At 38.7% G+C, this 21701-nt stretch overlaps 1 protein-coding gene and 1 pseudogene across 2 annotated transcripts in view; one reads left to right on the top strand and one right to left on the bottom strand.

Annotated features, from left to right (window-relative positions):
• MAP4K5 (mitogen-activated protein kinase kinase kinase kinase 5) overlaps positions 1–21701 on the top strand; it is a 180143-nt gene that overhangs the window by 43819 nt on the left and 114623 nt on the right. The window lies entirely within an intron of this gene.
• LOC143656446 (WD repeat-containing protein 75 pseudogene) lies at positions 17370–19344 on the bottom strand (annotated as a pseudogene).

Genomic DNA, 21701 nt, shown 5'->3' on the forward strand with positions numbered 1-21701 from the left:
GATATACCAACTTAAAACGTAAAACCTATCTACCGATTTTGTAGGTTGAAAGAGGTTAAATTTTGCATATTTATTTTCCTGCTTCTTATCACAATCTTTAGATGTTTGTTAATTTATTTTGGAACTTTAATACTAGAACTTTCTAATTACACTGGAGCGTGAATGTGGGTTTGTTAGTCTATGTATCTTTTAAGAATTATAACATTTTCAATCTATTTGTAAATATAATTTGCCAATTATTTAGATTTAGACTTAGTTCTATATTTAAATAGATTTTAGTACTCACCATTGGTCTTTTCATGTCATGTCCCTGCCATTCTTAAATTTTGTTTCAGCTGTTGATAGAATGGATCTCAAATAGATTTTTCTATTAGTATTAAGAATAAAATAGTTTGAGTCCATGAATTGATTTTTCTTCCCAAACCTGCTTTTCTCTCAGTCTTCCTCATTTTGCTAAGCATTTGCTCAAAGCCAAAAATCTAGGCATTATCCTTGATTTCTCTTTTATTTGCATTTTAGAGATAGACAGCAAGTTACTTCAACTCCCCAGCTAAGACTTACCTTGATCCCTTCTCCTTCTCTTTATTACCACTTTCTAGGTCTCCCCGTTTCCTCTCCAACCCCCCCATCTTCACCATCCAGTTTCCACAAAGGCACAGAGTGGTCTTTTAAATCATAAATCAGATCATCGGGCTTTCTACTTAAGACTTCCCCAAAGCTCCAGACCCACCTGGAATGTATTTCCTTACACTCAGCCCTGCTTGTGAAAGCCCGCATGCCCGTCTGTGCCCACCAAGGACCTCTCCCACACTCAGCCCTGCTTGTGAAAGCCCGCATGCCCATCTGTGCCCACCAAGGACCTCTCTCCCTTCCCTGCCATGCCTCAGCTTTCTGTCTGAACAGTTCAAGATTCAACTAGCCCTCCATTCTCTGTGACTTACTATTTTTATGTTCTTTGCTCAGAAGCTTCTTGACATTCAGGTCTCACCTTAAATGTCATATCTTCAAAGAGACCATATTTTACCACCTAATTTGAAGTAACCACTCAGGCCCTTGTTATTTTAGTTTTCTGCTTAGGATATGTGACTGTCTCATATTTTTCTTGTTTATTTGTTGTTTGACTCTCCTAAAACGTAAGATTCGTGTGAATAGGGATCTTTTGTCTTCACTGCTATATGTTAGTACCTGGAAAAGTGTACGTATATAATGGACACAATAAATGTCTGTTGTACAAATGAATGTCATGAATGTTTTTCTGTGGCCTTTGCATAAGAATGACTACTTGACTGAGTGTAGAATTAGTGCATCATACATTGTTCTCCTCTCACCAAAAATCTATAGACATTTTCTCCCTTGAACATTGTTGGAGAGAACTATAAACCTGACCTCATACTATTTTTCCCTGTGAAGGTCACTTTCTGCTTTGGGCTAATTGTAGTAGAACCTGGCAGTTCTTTCTTAGTCTTTGAAATTAGTGATTTCAACAGAATATATCTTGGTCTTAATAATGTTCCATAGCTTTTTCTTTTTTTCCTGAAACAGTGATCTTTTTTTCATTTGCAATTTTGGCTTTCTATTTCACAAAATTTCTTTTATCATTCTCGAATTTTTTTTATTTTGTTATTTTAGGAATACTAATTACTCATGTTAGCTCTCCATTATCTCTACCCCTTTTTAAATTCCAGTCAGATTTATCTTTATGTCTTTTCTCTGCATTATGTGTGATTTTTAAAGTCTGCTCATCACATGTTATCTGCCTCCTATATTGGTTCTACTCCTTATTGTTTCTAGTACCTTTATTAGTTCAGTACAAGTATTATTTTTCCTCAGAGTGTTTTTCCCTCTTAATTCCATCAGCATTCTTTTAATTTCATTCCATTGCCTTATTCTTTTTTCCTTTAATTCTCTGAGAGTTTGAAGCACTATTTTATAAAATTTTCTTTCAAAATGAATTTTCCATGTCTTCTGCCTCCTATTTTTATTTCCTATAGCATCTTTTGAGGAGAGCCACATCAAGTTAGTCATGCTTACTTATTTTTGGACAAGTTCTGCTTGTACCTTATCACATGTCCCAAAAGACTCTCATTATTTCCTTCTGCCTTTGTCTTGGCATTGTTTGAATTCTTTCACTGAAGCGTAAACTTTTCTTTTAATCCTTTCTTTAGATTGGAGAACATGAGTGAGTCTTAATGTTTAATCCAGATTATTCAAGTACGTGAGTGACATACATCTACAAAGTAGTATGAATTTGAAACTCACCTAGTTTCAGTGCTGATGGCATATTCTCTATTATTCTCCTTTTTAAAAAGTTTTGGCAGATGGGTCCCTGGACCAGATAAGTCCTGAAACCTAGAGAGCCGCCTCTCCAGAACGTCAGCTAGTTCCATCTCCCTACCCCGCATTATTGACAGCCCCTTCCAACATGAAAAAATTTGAGTGGCCACAGCCCAAGTTCCCCAAAAGAGTGGGATAGATAGATCAAAGGTGATGGTGGAGTTATACAGAGAAGGTAGAGTTTAACAAATGAGTATGATTGCTGAATCATCAAATTGATATTTCTTTTACTCTCCAGTATCTTAGAGCAGCTAGAAGTAAAAACCCAAAACTGTGGAATTGTAACCCACACCAAACTCTGAAATCTGTTCTACAACTAATTGTTGTGCTGTGCTTTGAAATTCATTGCTTTATATATGCTATTTTTCACAAAAAAGAAAAAAAACGTCAATTACGATGATCAGAAACAATTTATTCCTTCTATATTCTAGAGCAGCTAGAAGGAAAAGTCTGAGATGATGGTATGGTAGCCCATGACAAACAGTCCTTAACTCCTTGTCGAAGTCTTGAAAACTATTGCTTTTTCCTTTCTTTGCATTGTGTAAATGTTATATTATACAATTTTAAAAGTTTTAAAAAAAATTTGGGCATTTTCATTATATGTACCAGTTCCTAGAAGTACTGATGAATATACTTTTTAAAATCCTGTTTTCCCTGTGCAGTTTTGGTTCTGGATGATCATTTTATCCTTTGCAAACCCATTCAAAGCGTTTCAGTTCTGGTAGACTTCTTATGAGAAATCGGGCTGGGTTATAGGAGGACCATAATGAAAGTCAGCCCAGGAATTGGAGCAGGTGTATACCGCATTCAGAAAGCAGACATTTTCTGTATTTCATCAATTCTAAGAGTACATTTTCCCCACAGTTAAAAATCTCTCTGTTGAAATTTGTCTCATAGTAGATGTGTTCATTGCTTGGTTGGCAGATTTTTTTCTTAGTGTTTTGTAAGGGATACCTTAAATGTGTCTTAAATCAGTGCTGTGTTAGAAATAAAGTGTTTTGCATTTCTCTACAATGTAGTAACGCTTTTTGTAAATTCTAGGACTGCCATTGTAAATTCTAGGACTGCCATTTAGAAAATGAAAACAGCATCAAAATTAATCCCCCAACTCTTTTTTATCAATTATTTATTTTTATTGATATATATTATATATTCACGTACTATGTAATCATCCAGAGTATACAATCAGTGGTTCACAATATCATCATACAGCAGTGCATTTATCATCACAATTGACTTTTTTTTCTTTTTTGTGAAAAATAGCATATATATTAAACAATTGATTTCAAACCACAGTGCAACAGTTAGTTGTAGAACAGATTTCAGAGTTTGGTATGGGTTACAGTTCACCATTTTAGGTTTTTATTTATAGCTGCTCTAAGATACTGGAGACTAAAAGATATAGCCATATAATGATTCAGCAGTCACACTCATCTGTTAAACCCTGCCTTCACTGTATAACTCCACCGTCACCTTTGCTCTTCCACTCTTTAGGGGTATTTGGGCTGTGACCATTCTAGCTTTTTCATGTTGGAAGGGGCTGTCAATAATATGGATGGGGGATGGAACTAGTTGTTGTTCTGGAGAGGCTGGCCCCCCCTGCATTTCAGGACTTATCTGGACCAGGGATTCATCTGGAGGTTGTAGGCTGCTCAAAAGTTACCCTAGTGCATCGAACCTTTGTAGAATCCTATATGGAACCCTCGGTGCTCTTTAGGTTTTGCAGGAATGGTTTGGGTCAGGGGTTGGCAAATTATGGTAGATAGCTACCATGTGGCTTTGTAACGAGCCATGGGGCTTAATATACCCTAAATCTATAGTGATGCATTTGATTTGATATCTACTTAACCTCAATACTGTGTACAAATCATATTCGCATACATTTCCATTCCATCACCTATGCGTAGTTTTTTTTTTTTTAACTTGAAATGTTCATAGGTCAGATTTTATTTTGTGTGTTTTTGCACAGAAATATTTGTACCATTGACTATTTTTAATAAAAAATTTGAAATTTTGTATTTCTTGATTTTTTTTAACTTTTTTTATTGTATAGTATAACATATATACAAAACAAAGAAATAAAGCAACAGTTTTCAAAAGCACTCTTCAACAAGTAGTTACAGGACGGATCCCAAAGTTTGTCATGGGCTACCATATGATCCCCTCGTATTTTTCCTTCTAGCTGCTCCAAAATATAGGAGACTAGAGGGATTAAATATTCTTTTATCATCACAATCAATTTTTCTTCCTTCTGTTTTATGAAAAATAACATATATACAAAAAAGCTATAAATTTCAAAGCACAGCACCACAATTAGTTGTAGAACATATTTCAGACTTTGACATGGGTTATAATTCTACAATTTTATTTACTTCTAGCTGCTCCAAAATACTGAAGTCTAAAAGAGATATCAATTTAATGATTCAGCATTCATACTCATTTGTTAAACCCTATATTCTTTGTATAACTCCACCATCACCTTTAGTCTTTCCATCCCTCTCTTTAGGGATGTTTGGGTTATGGCAGTTCTGAATTTTTTATATTGGAAGGATCTGACCTAATATAGGGTAAGGAGATGGAACTATCTGATGTTCTGGAGAGGAGGCTGGGCTAGGTTTCAGGACTTACCTGGACCAGGGACCCATCTGGAGGTTGTAGGTTTCTGGAAAGTTACTCTAGTGCATGGAATCCTTGTGGAATCTTACATATTGCCCTAGGTGTTCTTTAGGATTGGCTGGGATGGTCCTGGTTGGGGGTTGGCAGGTTAAGATAGGTAGCAAGGTCTACCTGAAGCTCGCATAAGAGCTACCTTCAGAGTAGCCTCTTGACTCGATTTAAACTCTCTCTGCCACTGAAACTTTATTAGCTACACTTCTTTTCCCCCTTTTGGTCAGATGGAATTATGATCCTACAGTGCCAGGTTTGGATTCATCCCTGGGAGTCATGTCCCACGTCACCAGGGAGACTTTCACCCCTGGATGTCATGTCCCATGTAGGGGGGAAGGCAATGATTTCACTTGCAGAATTGGGCTTAGAGAGAGTAAGGCCACATCTGAGCAACAAAAGAGGTCCTCCAGAAGTAACTCTTAGGCATGCCTGTAGGTAGTCTAAGCTTCTCACTACTTACATAAACTTCACAAGAGTAAACCTCATGATCAAGGGCATCGTCTATTGATTTGGGTGTCCCTAAAGTTTGACACAGTATCAGGGGATTCCCTGATGGTAACGTTTAATAATTCCATATTCTTTCTCCCATCCCTCAGGGGACTTTCCCAAGACTTTTTGATTATTTGCTTAATATACTCTAGGATGTATCCAGGCATTACAATAATCTATACAGGATTAAAGGACCTCTTTCTTAGTCTGTGGTGCCTGTGTTTCATTTGCTCAAGTGAGCTATACAGATAGGTTGACTTAGATTATGCACTACAGAAAATTTCAGTTCTAGATCAAATAAACCTTTCTTTCATTCGTCTCAAAGAGTATGTGTAGTTCTAAAATACAGACACTGTCTTCCTTACCCCTATGTTCTGAATTACTTTAACCCCAACACATTCAGCTTCGTTCTTATCTCTAAATATCAGGTTATATATATAAAACAGCCTCTCAAAATACAGAAATAATAATCACCACTCTGGACTTAATGTGTCTGTTCAAAAAGCTTACAATCTATAAAAATGTTATGAGAAAGAAATGCTTTCTTATAAGTATTTTCTAAAGGTGACCGTACCATTGTTGTTCTTTTGTTTCTGTCTTATTTTGTCTCACCAAATGTCCCACATGTTCATGCACATTGTTGGATGTCTCACGAATTGTTCCTTTTTATAGCAGCACAACCTTCGTTCATAAGTATATACCATCATTCGCCAATCTATTTCTCCGTCAGTGCATCCTTCAGCCACCTACATTCATGAGGCATCATGTAGAGGGCCCAAAGTCCACAGTCCATCAACACTCTCAATTTTAGATAATTTCATTGTTCCCAAGAGACAGATAACCAATAAACACACCTTTGCCAAGTAGGAAATCTAAACCTCCTTTCAACTCTTGTTCCTCCGCCCATTAATTACCTCTGCTGTTATTGCTGTGGTTGTTCTGATGGTCTCCTTTTGAACATAGCTCATAGTGTGCAATAGCATTTTCCCCCTGTATCCTGGACATAAAAACTCTTTGTATAAAATCATATCTTTGAAGTAATTCTTGCAAGAACTAATTCATATTTTAGTGTTAATCAGTGGGACACATAGGTCTATACAACCCCTTTCAATCTTATTCATCTTCAATATGGTAATATTACTTATAGACCAACTAGAGAACCACCTTCACTCCTATCTATTTCCTTACATTGGAGTTCAACATCATTAGCTAATGGTTCACCCATCTCTAGCTTCTATGTGTCTCTAAGTCTCCTATTTTCTGTATTATAAGCCTCTGATTATACCTTTATGCTGGTCATAAAAGTGGAATTATACAGTATCTGTCCTTTTGTGTCTGGCTAATTTCATTCAGCATTATGTCCTCAAGGCTCATCCATCTTGTCTTGTGCTTCAGGACGTCATTTTGTCTTACTGCTGCATAATATTCCATCATACGTATATACCACATTTTGTCGATCCACTCATCTGTTGTTGGGCATTTGGTTTCTTTCCACCTTTTGGCAATTGTGAATAATGCTGCTATGGACATCAGTGTGCAAATGTCTGTTTGTGTTGTTGCTTTCAGCTCTGCTGGGTGTATACCAAGTAGTGCTATTGCTGGGTCATAGGGCAACTCAATATTTAGTTTCCTAAGGAAACGCCAAACAGTTTTCCATAGTGGCTGCACCATTATACATTCCCACCAGCAGTGCATAAGTGTCCCAGTTTCTTCACATCCTCTCCAACACTTATAGTTTCTTGTTTGTTTAATAGCAGCCATTCTTATAGGTATGAGGTGGTATTTCATTGTCGTCTTGATCTGCATTTCCCTTATAACTAATGAGAATGAGCATATCTTCATGTGCTTTTGAGCCATCTGTACTTGCTCTTCAGAAAAATGTCTATTCGTAGCTTTAGTCCATTTTATAATTGGATTGTTTTTCTTTTGTTGTTGAGTTGTATAATTTTTTTGTATATACAGGAAATCAAACCTTTGTCTGATATGTGATTTCCAAATATTTTCTCCCATTGAGTTGGCTGCCTCTTCACCTTTTTGACAAAGTCTTTTGAGGTGTGGAAGCATTTGATTTTGAGCAGTTCCCATTTATCTATTTTTTCTTTTGTTGCTTTTGCTTTGGGTGTGTAAAGTTTAGGAAGCTACCTCCTATTGTTAGGTCTTGAAGATGTTTCCCTACATTTGCTTCTAGAAGCTTTATTGTGCTATTTCTTATATTTAAGTGTTTGATCCACTCTGAGTTAATTTTTATGTAGAGTGTAAGATAGGGGTCCTCTTTCATTCTTTTGGCTATTGATATCCAGTTCTTCCATGCCCAATTTATTGAAAAGACTAATTTGTCCCAGTTCAGAGGATTTGATTTGCTAATATTTTATTTAGAATTTTTGCATGTTCATTAAGGAGATTGGCCTGTAGTTTTCCTTTCTTATAGCATCTTTACCCCAGTCTTGATATTAAATGATATTAGCTTCATAAAATGAGTGAGGTAGAGTTCCTTTTTCCTCAGTTTTATTTTTATTTTTTTATTTTTATTTTTATTATTTTTTCTTATTAATCAAAAAAAAGAAAAGAAATTAACACAACATTTAGAAATCATTCCATTCTACACATGCACTCAGTAATTCTTAGTTTCATCACATAGATGTATGATCATCATTTCTTAGTACATTTGCATCGATTTAGGAAAAGAACTAGCAAAACAGCAGAAAAAGATATACAGTGTTAATATAGAGAAGAGAATTAAAATAATAATACTAATAAAAATATATATATATAAAGGAAAAAGAAAAAAAACAAAAACAAAAGATACAAAAACACAAACAAACAAACAAAAAACCATATTTCAGGTGCAGCTTCATTCAGTGTTCCAACCTAGTTACATTACACTTAGGTATTATTGTGCTGTCCATTTTTGAGTTTTTGTATCTAGTCCTGTTGCACAGTCTGTATCCCTTCAGCTCCAATTACCCATTATCTTACCCTGTTTCTAACTCCTGCTGGTCTCTGTTACCAATGATATATTCCAAGCTGATTCTCGAATGTCGGTTCACATCAGTGGGACCATACAGTATTTGTCCTTTAGTTCCCGGCTAGACTCACTCAGCATAATGTTCTCTAGGTCCATTCATGTTATTACATGCTTCATAAGTTTAGTCTGTCTTAAAGCTGCATAATATTCCATCGTAGGTATACGCCACAGTTTGTTTAGCCACTCGTCTGTTGATGGACATTTTGGCTGTTTCCATCTCTTTGCAATTGTAGATAATGCTGCTATAAACACTGGTGTGCAAATGTCCATCTGTGTCTTTGCCCTTAAGTTCTTTGAGTAGATACCTAGCAGTGGTATTGCTGGGTCGTAATCCATTCTGCCATTCTATGTCTTTTGATTGGGAAATTCAGTCCATTAACTTTTAGTGTTACTACTGTTTGGATAATATTTTCCTCTACCATTTTGGCTTTTGTATTATATATATCATATCTGGTTTTCCTTCTTTCTACACTTTACTCCATACCTCTCTCTTCTGTCTTTTCGTATCTGACTCTAGTGCTCCCTTTAGTATTTCTTGCAGAGCTGGTCTCTTGGTCACAAATTCTCTCAGTGACTTTTTGTCTATAAATGTTTTAATTTCTCCTTCATTTTTGAAGGACAATTTTGCTGGATATAGGAGTCTTGGTTGGCAGTTTTTCTCTTTTAGTAATTTAAATATATCATCCCACTGTCTTCTAGCTTCCATGGTTTCTGCTGAGAAATCTACACATAGTCTTATTGGGTTTCCCTTGTATGTGACAGATTGTTTTTCTCTTGCTGCTTTCAAGATCCTCTCTTTCTCTTTGACCTCTGACATTCTAACTAGTAAATGTCTTGGAGAATGCCTATTTGGGTCTATTCTCTTTGGGGTGCGCTGCACTTCTTGGATCTGTAAATTTAGGTCTTTCATAAGAGTTGGGAAATTTTCAGTGATAATTTCTTCCATTAGTTTTTCTCCTCCTTTTCCCTTCTCTTCTCCTTCTGGGACACCCACAACACGTATATTTGTGCGCTTCATATTGTCATTCAGTTCCCTGATCCCCTGCTCAAGTTTTTCCATTCTTTTCCCTATAGTTTCTGTTTCTTTTTGGAATTCAGATGTTCCATCCTCCAGTTCACTAATTGTAGCTTCTGTCTCTTTAGATCTACCATTGTAGGTATCCATTGTTTTTTCCATCTTTTCTTCTTTGTCCTTCACTCCCATAAGTTCTGTGATTTGTTTTTTCAGATTTTCTATTTCTTCTTTTTGTTCAGCCCATGTCTTCTTCATGTCCTCCCTCAATTTATTGATTTGGTTTTTGAAGAGTTTTTCCATTTCTGTTCGTATATTCAGCATTAGTTGTCTCAGCTCCTGTATCTCATTTGAACTATTGGTTTGTTCCTTTGACTGGGCCATATCTTCAATTTTCCGAGCGTCATCCATTATTTTCTGCTGGTGTCTGGGCATTTGATCAGATTTCCCTGGGTGTGGGACCCAGCTGGTTGAAAGGTTTTTCTGTGAAATCTCTGGGCTCTGTTTTTCTTATCCTGCCCAGTAGGTGGCGCTCGTGGCGCTCGTCTGTTTGCGGGGCCCACCAGTAAAAGATGCTGTGGCTCCTTTAACTCGCCAATCCGAATCTCGCAGTCGGCCCGGGAAACCGCACGTGGAGGCGGGGGTCGCTGGCTGCCGCGGCTTGGGGGAGTGCCGGTCCAAATTGCCCAGCTGGCCCGAGACGCCAAGCGTGACGGGAGGGCCCCGCTATCCAACGTTCCCAGTCAGACCGGAGAGCCACGTGCGTGGAGGGGACCCCAGTCGCCAGCCGCCCCGGCCGGGAAAATGCATGCCCCTCGGGTATCTCACTGCAGCGGATTCTCCCTGCCCGTTCAGCCGTTCCAGAATGGGGTACGCTGTCTTTTTGGTCTCTGTCGTGACTCCGGGAGCTGTTTCGTATTGTTTTTGTTTCTTTAGTTGCTTTTCTGGAGGAGGAACTAAGATCCGCGCGTCTTACTAAGCCGCCATCTTCTCCGGAAGTCCTTTCCTCAGTTTTTTGGAAAAGTTTGAGCAGGATTGGTGTTAGTTCTTTTTTGGGATGTTTGATAAAATTCCCCTGTGAAGCTGTCTAGCCCTGGGCTTTTCTTTGTAGGAAGATTTTTGATAACTGATTGACTCTCTTACTTGTGATTGGTTTATTGAGATCTTCTGTTTCTTCCTGAGTCAGTTTAGCTTATTTGTGTGTCTCTAGAAATTTGTCCATCTCATCTGAGTTGTCTAGTTTGTTGGCATATAGTTGTTCATAGCATCCTCTTAAAATTTCTTTTATTTCTTCATGGTCTGTGGTAACATACCCCTTGTCATTTCTGATTTTGTTTATTTGCATCCTCTCTTTCTTTTTCTTTGTCAGTCTTGCTAGTGGCCCATCAATTTTATTGATTTTCTCAAAGAACCAATTTTTGTTTCATTGATTCTTTCTGTTGTTGTTGTTTTCCAGTTTGTTTATTTCTGCTTTAATCATTGTTATTTCTCTTTTGTTTGCTTGGGGGTTAGTTTACTGTTCTTCTCTAGTTTCTCCAAGTGAGCAGTTAAGTCCTCAATGTTTGCTCTTTCTTCTTTTTTAATATAGGCATTTAGGGCAATAAATTTCCCTCTCAACACTGCCTTTGCCATCCCATAAGTTCTGATATATTGTATTCTCATTTTCATCATCTCCAGATATTTACCAATTTGTCCTTAGTTTCTTCTTTGACACTCGTTGTTGATGAGTGTGTTATTTAACTGCCATATATTTATAAAAGTTCTGGTTCTTTGGGGCTTCTTGATTTCCATCTTCATTCCATTGTAGTCAGAGAAAGTGATATGAATATTTTCAGTCTTTTTAAATTTAAGACCCAGGGTGGGCCATGGTGGCTCAGCAGGTAAAGAATGCTTGCCTGCCATGCCCGAGGACCCAGGTTCGATTCCCAGTGCCTGCTCATGTTAAAAAAAAAAAATTAAGACCAGTTTTGTGCACCAGCATATGATCTATCCTGAGAATGTTCCATGAGCAATAGAGAAGAATGTATATTCTGGTCTGTTGGGGTGTAACAATCTATATATGTCTGTTAGGTCTAATTCATTTCTGATGTCATTTGAGTTCTCTTTCCTTGTTGATCCTCTTGTCTGGTAGTTCTATGGAGGAGATTAAAATCTCTCACTGTTATTGGAACGTCTATCGCTCCTTTGAGTTTTGCCAATGTTTGTCTCATGTACTTTGGAGCTACTTTATTGGAAGCATTAACATTAACATTTATGATTGTTGTTTCTTCTTGGTGAATTGTCCCTTTTCCTAATATATAATGTCCCTCCTTGTCTCTTATGAAATCTTTATATTTAAAGTCTGTTTTGTCCGATACTAATGTAACTACTCCTGCTTTCTTTTGGTTACAGCTTGCATGGAACATCTTTTGTCATCCTTTCACTGTTCGATTTGTATCCTGGGATCTAAGATGAGTCCCTTGTAAGCAACATGTAGATGGACCATATGTTTTAATCCATTCTGCCAACCTGTATCTTTTAATTGGTGCAGTTAGTCTGTTAATATTCAAAGTTATTACTGTAAAGGCAGTTCTTGAATCTTCCATCGTATCCTTTGGTTTTTATTCCTCAGACCTATGTATTTTTTTCACTGTCTTTCTTTTTATCCTTTAAGTTACCCTTACTGATGCTTCTCAGTCTGTGCCCTCCTTCAGACCTCCCTCTCCTGTCTTTTTTTCAGCTGACAGTACTCCCTTTAGTATTTCCTTGTAGGGCAGATCTCTTGTTGACAAATTCTCTCAGCAGTGAAAATTTTTATCTTTCCCTCCCTTTTGCTGGATAAAGAATTTATGGCTGGAAGTCTTTCTTTTATATCATACCACTGCCTTCTCACCTCCATAGTGGCTTTCCTTGTATGTGGTGAATTGCTTTTCTCTTGCTGCTTTCAGGATTTTATGCATCTCTTCAGCATTCAAGAGTCTGATCAGTATGTGTCTCATTGTGAATCTATTTGTATTTATTCTATTTGGTATTCTTTGATATTCTTTAATTTGTATATGTATATCTTTTATAAGGGTTGGGAAGTTTTCCCACACTTTCTCTTCAACTAACTTTCCCAGCCCTTTCCTCATCTCTTTCCTTCTGGGGCAACGATGATTATTATATTTGTGCATTTCATGTTGTCCATCATTTCCCTGAGATCCAATTCCAGTTTTTCCCTCTTTTTTGCCATTTATATTTTTGTGCATTCTAATTCAGTTGTCCTGTCCTCTAGTTCTCTTATTCTTCTGCCTCTTCAAGTCTGCTGTTGTGTGTCCCTAGTATATTTTTAATTTTGTCTGCAGTATCTTTCATCTCTGCGAGATCCACTGTTTTTTAATTCTTTCAAATTCTTTATGCTCTTCTAGTGTTGTCTTGATTTCCTTTATGTCATTATTCAACCCATTGAATTTATTTAGGAGATTTGTATGAATGTCTTTGATTAATTTGTTCCAAATTCTGTGTCTCTTACGGTATTTTAATTGGTCATTGGACTGAGCCATATCTGCCTGCATCTTCATGTGCTCCGTGATTTTCTTTTGACTTCTAGGCATTTGATTATCCTGACCAGGTTATTTTGAGAGCTCATTTCCCTCGCTTGTCTGAGGTTTTGTTTTTGCCTGGGTTTGTATTGAAGGTCTCCTTTTGCCCTTGGTGTGTTGGAATTCCCAGCCAAACCAAGGCCCAGACCTCATGCAGGAGATGCATCTCTGCTTGAAGGTCTTTTCAGAGCTAGGCAGATAGGCAGTTTGCCCGACTGCATTTTCTGCTTTTTTGCAGCAGATGGCGCTCTTGGGTCACCCTTCCCCTCAGGCCCACCTCTCCCTGACTGGCAGCTGGCTGAGCAGGGTGGAGACCTAGTGCAGTTCCAGCCAAGCCATGGTCTTGGTGCACTCTATACCACCAGCCGGGGCTGAGGGGTGGACAATGGGTACCTCTCTCGATAGTCTGCTTGTGGGCCCAATGTGTTTGGTGGTCACCAGGCTCCCACTTGGGATGACCTTGAATTGTGGGACTGGGTATTTCAGCTGCTCATGTCTTCAGCCAACCTGGAAATGTCTGGCTTTGCTTTCTTGGCTGGGCCTATCTGCCCATGCACCCCTCAGGGCTCCTCCTGCCCTCTGTGGGGAAAGGGAAGCTGTAGCAGTACACAAGGCGTCTCTTTCACCGATGGTGATAGTTAGGTTCAGGTGTCAACTTGGTCAGGCGATGATGCCTGTTGTTCTGTTGCTGTGGACTTAAATTGTCAGCATTTGAAATTATCTGTGGCTGATTACATCTGCAGTCGGCTGAGGGGAGTGCCTTCAGCAATAAGTAACATTTAATTTAATTAGCTGGAGGTTTAAAAGAGAGACATTAGTAGAGCATTCAGCAACTCAGCATAACTCTTCTCCGCAATCACAGCTCACCCCTGATGTTTGACGATATAGAAAGGGATCGCTCTGGGGAAAGCCATGGGAACCCAGAAGACAGGAGAGAAGGCCAGCAGTCAGGACGGTGTGCCTCCTCACGTGACAGAGAACCTCAGAAGAAAGCCAGCTGCCTTTCCTCTGAGAACTATAGATTTGAAACTCAATAAACCACCTTATTAAAAGCCAGTCCATCTCTGGTGAGTTGCATCCTGGCAGCTTTAGCAGACTAAAACACTGGCCAGTTGTCAGACCGGCTCTCCTCTGTTTCTCTCCCTCCTTCCAAAAGGGGCACCCCAGTCTCTGCCAGTGCTCCAGGCACACACGGTGGCCTGTCTCGGGTCAAGAGCAGGCACTGTGCACTGGCTGGAAGTCTGCTCAGGCAAGCCAAGTCTGCTGACGTCTGGCTTCCCCAGGGGAGCTCCCACCTTTGGAGCTGAGATGGAAGGTCTCCAAAGCTCGTTGTGGGGGACTGACAGGAGTGCAGGGTCACCCCACGCTCCAAATCTCACTCCTTTCTGTGCACTGCTGCTTACTCCATGTGGAGTCTTGACCAAGCAAACTCACTCTGTTCTCTCCTTCCCAATTCCCCTGCTTTTTCATAAATAAGACCTCCCTATATAGTTTAGAAAACCCTGTCTGATCACTCTCACCCTAGAACTGTTGTCTGTGTCATTTTTTCACTTCTCTAGTTGTTTCATGGAGCAGGTGTGAACTCAGCCATCTTCCCGGATTTTCCATTTACTTTTAAGGATGAAAAACTGTAGTGTGTATAGTAATGCAAATAAGCCTTCAGCAGAAATAGCAGCAGCATCCAGGATCTCGAACCAAATTCCAATACTTTAAGCCCTGGAGGGTCTCAGTATGCTGTGAAGGGATGATGGGAAGTGCAGGCCACTCGGGGGACTTGGCAGTCAGGTGGGGCACACACAAGCAGGGCTCTCCCGCGTTTTGAAAGACAGTTTTGCTGGATAGATGATTCTTTATCTAGAATTAGTTGAAATTTTTTCTTTCAGCACTTTAAATATGTCATCCCACTGCCTCCTTGGCTTCTTGGTTTCTGATAAGAAATTGGCTATTAATATTATTGAGGCTCCCTTGTATGTAACACATATCTTGTCTCACAGCTTTACAATTCTCTCTTTATCTTTGTCATTTTAACATCGTGTGGCATGGGTCTAATTGGGTTTGTCCAAACTCTTTGGAGTTCGTTGAGCATCTTGAATGTGTATATTCAGGTCTTTCATTAAATTTGTGAAGTTTTCAGTCATTAGTTCTTTGAATATTCAGTCTACCTTGTTCTCTCTTCTCCTCTGAGACATCCACAGTGCATTTTTTGGGATGCTTGATGGTGTCCCACTTATTCCTCAGGCTCTGTTCACTTTTCTTCTTTCAGACTGCTCATCTGTCTCAATGACTTCACTTGTTTTATCTTTAAGTTCCCTGATTGTTTTTTCTACCAGCTCCAATCTGCCATTGAACTCTCTGGAAATTTTTTATTTCTCTGAAAATTTTTATTTCAAAACCAAAGTTTTTGGTTGCTTTCCATCTCTCTCTTCATATTTTATATTCACCTACTATTTTCCTTATATCCTTTTGTTCTTTGTACACATCTTCCTTTAGCTCTTAAAGCATATTTAGGAGCATTTTTAAAAGGTCAGATGTCTGTTATGTCCCAGGTTTGGTCCTTTTCATTGCTGGTTTCTGATGGTTTAATCTCCTTTGCCTGCCATTGCTTCCTGTTGCAACCTTTTGTTGAAACCTGGACACTTTTCTAGTATAATGTATTATTGGTGGAATTTTGATTCTGAAATATGTTTTTAAAGCTTGTATCCGCTAGTGTTGTGACAGAGCTTTCCTTGAATGCCATAATCTAACAAAGAAGGAAAAAAAATAAAGCACTTTTTCCCATCTGCAACTTGAACTGTGTAAATGCTCTTCTTCAAGACTTATCCATACACTGAGTTTAAAGAATAGTTTCAGATCAAAGTATGGGACCTCTTTGATCCTTTCTGAACATTCGTCTTGTCTTTGGTTTGTGTGTGGCTCTGTAAATGGCCTGTTTTTACAGATAAACTGTCCCCTCTACCCTAGGAAACCGCTTCCTCACATTCCTGGGCACCGCACTGCGTGCCCCAGCGGTCCCTTGCGCAGGCAGCCTGACTTGATGTTCTTCTGGAGCATTCTGGAGCAGAGCTCGTGAACTGCCTTCTGCACGAAGCATGAGTTCTGGGGTGGCAGGTTGCTCAGGCCACCACCAGACAATCTGGCCACAAGGGGTTACTGCTCTTCTCCCTGCAGAAGCAGGACCAGGATCTCCACTCTGAATGTGGGCTGCCTCTGCACGAGCTGGTGAGGGGGTCAACCAGCCATTACCAGGAGACCCTTTACTTTAGAGGCCTTTTTATTTATTTATTTTTTTTGAGGGCCCATCTTATTTCTATAATCCTTTACCTGTTTTCTGGAGCTTTGAGAAAGATGTTCCTGTCGGTTCTTGTTGATTGTTCAAAGCTTTTGTCCGGGGGAATGGAGCCCTGGAGCGTCTCCAGTATATAATAATGTAGAGTCCTAAATTTATTTCTGATTTACTGACTTACCCTGCCAAGTTAATTTTATAATGATAATATGTTTGCAATTTTACTACAGCAATTTGCCTGTGATGCTCTCCTAAGGCTCATAAAATGACTAAAGTGAGTCTTAGAATTAAGAATAAAATTAGATTGACACAGGCAATTGGGTTTTTAGTTAGCCACAAAAATAATTGTAAAAGAAAATGAAGTCCACATTCCTTTCTATGTCCCTATATTCCTATTGCCTTTTGTATACACAGAAAAATGCTAATTTTCAGGAATTACTTAACCATTTCAATATTTCATTTTCATTGTAGATAGTTATTAAATATTGACACCCTTAAAAATGGTGCCGTTCATACACAGTTTGACTTACCAGTGATAGCATTAAAAATAAGCAATACCAGCACCACCATTTGAGTTTTAGTTGCATTTTCTATCTGTTTGATCAGACATTAGGACTGCCCTAGAAAAGCAAGCAGATAGGTGGTGCATGCCACCCTCCATGCTTTCCTGTCAATTTCGGCCTACCCTCTCATTTTACACATGCTCGTTTTGCTCAGCAAAATAATATGTAGCTAGTAACAGCAGGAGCCAACATTTCTAGGAAAGCTGATTGTCAGAATTGTACTTTCCCTTCCCCTCTTTCCTCTCCTCTCATTATCCTTTTTTTATAGTGAAACGACAAGATAGTATTTTTTTTTATTTAATTTTTAACATTTTATTCTCAGAACAGAAATAACATTAAGATAGATGTTTCTGAAATATCTACTAAAACATATTTGTTTTATACAGTAAAAACAAAGTACAACCGCCTCCCCGTGTACACGTCCTTTCTCCAGTGCTTAAAGAGCGATTATCCAGCTGCAGTCTACTTTCCTTAATTAGTTCAGTTCTTTTACTTCAGATTTTGACTATATATATATAGATAGATAGATATGTACCGTCTTCTCCTATATCTGTGTTACTTTATCTTGGACTTCTAGAGTAAAATAATTTTCTTTATCTGAATCATCACTTCCGTTTTCTTATTCTATGTCAACAGCATCAGAAATTTCTTTAGTACTCTTAGTCTCCTCAGATAGCAGAAGTGAAGTTACAAATACGGAGCACTGAAAAGCAGCCATGGGCTGGAGTGTGAAAAAACTCACTAATTGCAGGTGTGTTTTCTCTTAAGCGTAGCTGTCCCAGTCTCTTCTCCAAAGCTTCATGTAATTTTTCACCCCACTGTTGTCTTTGGTTTCCCAGTATGAAAAAATGGGGTTGTCGGAAGACTTTCTTCTGCTAACAGCTGTTTGTTTATTGGTCGAGTTTCTCTTCTGGAGGCTTTTGTACTGAATATCAACAAACTTTGCAGTTTTGTTAGGAAATAAAACTGAGATCTCTTCAGCTACTGCTAAGCTTCTGAGCTGAATGATTTCAGGGACATCTCATGGAGCAAACACTCCCCGGTGGACTTCCTCTGGAAATATTATTTTGAATACACAATGGCCTTGGCTCATTAGGTTTAAATACAAATGTGAACATTGAATTTAACATTGAACAGCAATGTTTACTGAATTAGCATCAGGTTCCATAATTCTAACATTTAACTTTGTACTCCACTCCAGTGTACAACTGAACAGATTCCAGCAGAAAAGAATATCATTTTCTCTGGCACCAGGAAGATACTTTGAACACGTCAGTCTCCCAAAGCAATGTGCCTTATTTTCCCAACTTGTTGGCAAAATGTACATTTAAGCTCCCGTGTCTCTGGATCCCATATAGTGACAATTTCCTTAAAACTAATTGCAAGTAAAGAGCCATCTTCAGAGAAACAACAAATACCAGTTAGTTGCTTGGTATTTGTGGCAACTACATACAAAGTTACAGGTCCAGCTAGTAGCTTTTTTGTATGTATCAAAATCGTCTGTTAGTATCCACACTTTGAAGTGACCATCTTCCCTAGCCTGTAACCAAGGTGGGGGTTTCAGATTTTCGAGCAGTATATGGTCTTCATGTGGCATTTAACCTTTGGTTGAGAATAAACCCTGTCTTTTCTTTTTGTTTGTCCACAGTTTCCATTTCTATTTCAAACTCAGTTTCCTTTCTTTTGCGTTGTTCCACTGTTGCAAGCTAGTTAGTTACCTTGGCACCCAAGTGCAGTCTTTAGTAGTTCAGTTTGGATCAGACCACAATCACTGATGTATGCTTGCTGTATATCTAAATTGTATAACTGCTTATCACTCTGGGGAGAAGAATACTGCAGGTGGCCAGCTTTAGTTCTTGGACCAATCATCATACCAATAAAGATACTGCTGCCTTTCACTAGGCCTTGAATTTACTGCAGATCCCTCAAAATTTTGTTGAATGACTATTATTTTATCATCGGAGTGAGAAGTAGAACAAATCCAGGTGAGAATGGGATAGGTTCACTAGTGCATCACACCACTCTGCAAGCACAGACCATGACCATCGCACAGCAGTCTGTGTCTGTCACTGAAAAAGCCACACTCATGACCGTATTATGGTGCCGACGTAAGCAGGTGTACGTGTGCTTCTTAATGTCAGAACTCCTCCAGAGACGAATTTTGCCATCATTGTCACCAGATACTGTGCAGTCTTCCTTTGGGTGACATACTACACATGTAAAATTGCTTTTCTTGATGACAGAGTAAACCTTGATATTATTTTCTTTTTGAAAGTATAAACATACAAGTGAAAGTCCCATGTTGCTGCAACATATTCTTCCTTATTCCCAAAGGCAATGCACTTCACTGATGTGTTTCGGTAATCTAAAACAAAAGGTACTTCTTTTTTTTTCTCTAGTTTGCTCACCATTAGTTGTTTTGTTTGTTTGTTTTTAACTTTTTTTATTGTAGAATATAACATATTGTTCTAGTTTGCTAGCTGCCAGAATGCAATATACCAGAAATGAATGGCTTTTAAAAGGGGATTTAATAAGTTGCTAGTTTACAGTTCTAAGGCTGAGAAAATGTCCCAATTAAACAAGTGTATAGAAATGTCCAATCACAGGCATCCAGGGAAAGATACCTTGGTTCAAGAAGGCCGATGAAGTTCAGGGTTTCTCTGTCTCTCAAGTGAGAAGGCACATGGCGAACACAGTCAGGGCTTCTCTCTCATCTGGAGGGGCACATGGTGAACACGGTGTCATCTGCTTGCTTTCTCTCCTGGCTTCCGGTTTCATGAAGCTCCCCGGGAGGGGTTTTCCTTCTTCATCTCCAAAGGTCGCTGTCTAGTGGACTCTCTGCTTCATGGTGCTGCAGCATTCTCTGCTCTCTCCAAATCTCCATTCTCTAAAATGTTTCCTCTTTTATAGGACTCCAGAAACTTATCAAGACCCACCCAAATGGGTGGAGACATGTCGTCACCTAATCCAGTTTAACAACCACTCTTGATTTGCATCTCCAGGGAGATGACCTGATTACAGTTTCAAACATACAGTATAGAATACGGATTATTCTGCCTTTACGAAATGGGGTTTAGATTAAAACATGGCTTTTCTAGGGGGCATATATCCTTTCAAACCAGCACAACATATATACAGAGCAAAGAAAGAAAAAAGCAATCGTTTTCAAAGCATTCTTCAACAAGGAGTTACAGGACAGTTCCCAGAGTTAGGAATGGGCTACCGTACCATCATCTCAGATATTTCCTTCTAGCTGCTCCAGAATATAGGAGGCTAGAAGGAATATATATATGTTTTATCATCACAATCAGCTTTTTTTATGTGTGTGTAAAAAATAACATATATAGAAAAAAGCAATAAATTTCAAAGCACAACAGAACAATTCGTTGTGGAAGAGATTTCAGAGTTTGGTATGGGTTACAATTCACAATTTTAGGTTTTTACTTCTAACTGATCTAACATACTGGAGACTAAAAGGAATATCAATTTAATGATTCAGCGATGGTATTTGTTTGTTAAATCCTACCTTTTCTGAATAACTCCACCATCAACTTTGATCTTTCTATCCCACTTTTTGGGGGTGTTTGGGCTATGGCCATTCTAACTTTTTCATGTTGGAAGGAGCTGCCAGTAATACCGGGTAGGGAGATGGAACTAGCTGTTGTTCTGGAGCGGCTGGGCCCTCTAGGTTTCAGGATTTCTCTGGTCCAGGAACCCATCTGGAGGTTGTAGGTTTCAGAGGATACTTCTTTAGCTTCTATTTCCAGGCTTGATGATTTTGGCAATTTCACCGAAATCAGCTGAAATATATCTGGGTTTTCTTTATTATAACAGAGACAGAATCTTCAGCACAGACAAGAATAAAGAGGGTGTGACGTTTATGTCCATGAAAGTCTTTATCAGAATGCCATCTAGGGCAGTGTGACAGTGGCAGAATTCTCGCCTGCCATGCCAGAGACTCGGGTTCGATTCCCGGTGCCTGCCCATGCAAAAAACAAAACAAAACAAGAAAAAATCTATATAACTCTGCCGTTTAATTGTGCCATCAAAGGAACAAGAGTATAGCTATAGGTGGTTGTTGGGGCTGAGCTGGATGCCAGCCACCAGGTTTTTCTGTCAGTGTGGCCTTTGCACTCATTCCTCTGTGGCTGTGCGATGCACTGCAACCGAGACCCGAGGGACACAGCGTAGACTTAGGGTCCGCAGACAGCACCGCGCTGCTGCAGGTGAACTCACTGCTGCCACATGAACCACGTGGAGAGGACCCTCCACCATCTTCATGAAAACGCAGGGACTCCCAAGCATGAGATAGTATTTTAAAGTTACACACTTCACAGTTTAAGTATTGTGAGTCTTGTTTTTACAGGATTGGAATTTAATAAAATCTTTGCCTGGAGTGATTGATGCAATATACTTTTGTTTGTTTGCTTGCTTATTTTTTAAATGCTAAATTGCAAAAATAGTGGTGAAATAGTCCAGTGTTTTTAAATAAAATAAATTGAATTTATTTCTTTAGATAATTTCAAAATAGGTAGTAATCTTTAAAGATCTTTGAATGGATGTTTAAAATTTTTCTCAGATTAGTTTTATAATATTTTAACCTGTTTCCTAGCTATATAAGCAGAGAAAGTAGAATTAAAAAAAAAAAAGGCAAGATGTGTACAAAGATTTAATTTACTATTAATTTGTCCTGTGAATGTTTTTGAAAGAAACTCTAAAGCAGGCAGTTTGGCCAGATAGGATGATGAAAGCCATTCTGGTTAAGTGG

Source organism: Tamandua tetradactyla, chromosome 14, assembly GCF_023851605.1.
Source record: "Tamandua tetradactyla isolate mTamTet1 chromosome 14, mTamTet1.pri, whole genome shotgun sequence".
Classification (NCBI taxonomy): domain Eukaryota; kingdom Metazoa; phylum Chordata; class Mammalia; order Pilosa; family Myrmecophagidae; genus Tamandua; species Tamandua tetradactyla.